Genomic DNA, 3,452 nt, shown 5'->3' on the forward strand with positions numbered 1-3,452 from the left:
ACCACCTCATTTCTGAGACAGCATTTCTCATTAGCCCGGAACTCTCCGGTTCCGGAGTTTCTGGCCAGCAAACTCCAAGGATCCACCTGGCTGCTTCCCCAGCACATGCAAGCACATGCCAGCATACCTGGGTTCTTTTACATGGGGTCTGGGCGATCAAACTCAGATCCTCACATTTGCGAGGCAAGTGGTTTACAACCAATTACCGCAGGTCAACTGTTTTCACTTTAAAATCAGCTTTATCAGTGTTAAAATAGAAACCAACTTTCTGTGGTAAATCTGTTAAAGTCTTTTAAACCTTCTGGACCCTTATACTTCAGATACAGTGCTCATTAAGAAGCAAAGAGTTTAGGCCACAAATCATGGTTCAAGTGAGCAATCCTGTCACCTGGGAGGCAGAGATGAGAGGATCAGAATTTCACCATCCTTGGCTGCATCATGAGTTCAAGACCAGCCCCAAGTGCTCTGATTAAAGGCGTGTCACCACACCTGGCTCAAACCACCATTCTTACTTATTCTTTTACGTTTTTGTTGGAATCAAGATATTTAGAATAGGCCTCACCATACATACTTAGGATGGAGAGGACGATATAAGCCATAGTTACCACCTTATACAATAGGTCTCTTCAATGTTCCTCTCCTACCTAACTGAAGCCTTATAAGTCTCAGTCCAGCCCCCTATTCTATTCTCCCTCCCTGACTGTAAGTTTGTTTTTGTTTTTAATTCCATGGGCAACTGAGATTCCATGTTATTTATCATTCTTCACTTGGCTTATTTCACTTAGCACAATGCTCTCCAGGCTTATTTCTTCTCAGAGCTGCTGTCTTCCACCTGGGATTTCATTTTCTCCTACTTGAGTAACATTGTTGGCTCTTTCCCTCTGTACAGGTCTCTTCACGCCAAATCTCTCGGGTTTTGTTTGGGAAAGATGTGATATGTTTTGTTTGGTTTCAACCTAGTTAAAGGATATTTTCTCTGGGCATAGAATTGTAAGGTAGTTATCTTAAGCTATTTAAAAATATCTAGGTACAGCTGGCTTCCCACCAGACCATTTTCTTCTTGCTGCCCACGCCTGCCCACACCCATCATGACTATTGCTCAGCAACTACAGGGGAGGCAGCGACTCTGGGACTGCAAGGGTTTGTGGGGGAACCTGGGGAAATGGGAATAGGCTCAAATTTAAAAAAAAAATGAAATAATAGCCAGACCAGGTTGTGCCACCAGCTGTGGCAGTGAAAACCTCACTGACGAAACCAAGAGCTCTCAAAAACAAGCCAGCTCTTGGGAAGAAAAGCTTGAGGAAAACACAGATGCTGGCAGAGCAGCTCAGCTGCAGCTCTAAGGCATAGGCAGCCAGGGGTGGGCCTGGCAGGGAGGTACAGCAGGAGAACTGACCACTGGGGACTTAGAAGAAGCTGCCCAGGACCATCGCCTGGGCTTGGATCCATGGAAAGGAGAGTAAAAAAGCCTTAGCCTGAGTCGGTGAGATGGCTCAGCAGATACAGGGACCTACTGCCACACGGGACAACACGAGCTTGATTCTCAAGACACAGATGTTAGAAGGAGAGAAGCCACCATGCTGTCCTCCAGACGTACACCTGGCACCCACACCCACATGTGTGCACACCTACTAAATAAATGAACTCTAAATGTTTAAATTCCCTCACCGCTTGGGACAGGACTAGGTGTGAGAGTGAGCAAGCTCCGCTCAGAGAACCTCCATGTGAGCTGATTTGACTTTTTTTTTTCTTTTACTTGATTTGAGTCTTTTTCCTCTGTGCTGAGGACAGAACTGAAGGCCTCTCCTCAGTAGAGACTGAGCTCCCGACTTCCAGGCTACCCTCTACAGCACTAGCCTACGGCTTCCTTTACTGCACCCAGCTGTGCCTGTCACAAACCAGCGCATGGAAAGGCACTCGCTCCACAGCGGTAAGACCATGCCTGGGCTTGAAAAAAAGCAAGACCACTTTGTTGTCTTCTGGCTCCCATTGCTTTAGTCTGTCAGCCTGTAACTGTGGCTCTTCATTACCCTTGTTAACACATGTTCTTTGAGCTTTTTTACCTTTCTTCCTGGTCTTTCAGAAGACAAGATAAAACTAGAGTAACAAACACAGTCAGTTTCTACTTCTCTGTGGTCACCAGCATATGCCAATACAAGTTTTAGGAAGAGAAAGCTTGGGAAAGTGCATTTTATTGCATATTTATTATTTGAAGTCCTTTTTCAAGTTACTGAGCCCTGCATTCCAAGTATCTGGATTTGGTTTTTGTTTTTTTGTTTGATTTTTCTTATCTCCTTTAGGCTGAACTGAGCCCTGTCAATGTGGAAACTCTCTCCTTTAGTTTTTCATATCTTTGCTGCCATCTTCTTGAGACACTTCATCCCTTCTATTTGCTGTCTCCCTTTGACAGGGACTGTCATCAGATGATGGCTCATCTATCCTTCCTCTTCCTTCTCTCCTCCTCTCTACTTGATCTTGTTCACTTATCCCTGCTTTGGCTGTATCCAAACAGAATATCTGCCTTTAAATTCTAACTCTGCCTTGAGACTTTCCTCCAGCTCTGTGTGCTTCGATTTCTGCACAGCAGAAAGGATAGTTTCCACCTCGTGGGTGCTGTGAGAGCTGAATGCGTCCACACAGGAAACGTGGAAGCCAGAGATGGCGGCAGACACCTGTCAGTGCAGCATCAAAAGGCTGAGGCGGGACAGTCACCACACTAGGCCATCAAGGGCTACATAGCGAGACACCAGTAAGTGAACACAGGTCGTTGCCTGGTACACAGAAAATAATGTGCTGCCATCACCTACGCGACCTTTATCGCATTTCACCCCTTAGTTCCGCTTGCTTTTTTTGTTTTGTTTTTGAGAGACAGGGTATCTCTGTCTAGCCTTGGTTGGGTAGCCTTGGCTGGCTTGGCACTCCTGATGTAGACCAGGCTAACTTCCAACTTGCAGTGATCCTCCTGCGTCTGCCTCTCAAGTACTGGGATTAGGGGAGTGCACTGCCACGCCTAGTTTACACACCCTTCTTCTAGCCTGCAGTGCCTGCTTTGTGTTACTAATATCCTCTGTGACAGTGTGCGCCACTCACAGCCTGAATAACCAATATCTCTAACAACCTTACATGGTACATCAAAGCAGCCATTTTGACTCATCAGCTATGCTTGTGTTCTAGGGAAGGGGCAAAGCCCCAACCTCTGTGGTCTTCCTCTTGGTGATATTAAATCACAGAGTGGATGACCCTCAGGGCAGAGCCCTCGGGACCTTACAGGAACTGGCGTCAGCCCTGCTTCCTGCACTGCTGGGGTGGGGGCTCCTTCAGCCCGGGATTTCCTAGGAATGTCTTTGAAGGAGGCTGCCGTGGGAAGAAGTCACTAGAGACTGGGCAGAGGTACTTGTGTGCAGCTCCAGGGCTCTGGAGTCCCCTGGTGTTATCCTGGGGCTCAGCCCTAG

The sequence above is a fragment of the Psammomys obesus genome, unplaced genomic scaffold (genome assembly GCF_907164565.1).
Source record: "Psammomys obesus unplaced genomic scaffold, mPsaObe1.curated_primary_1811, whole genome shotgun sequence".
Lineage (NCBI taxonomy): Eukaryota > Metazoa > Chordata > Mammalia > Rodentia > Muridae > Psammomys > Psammomys obesus.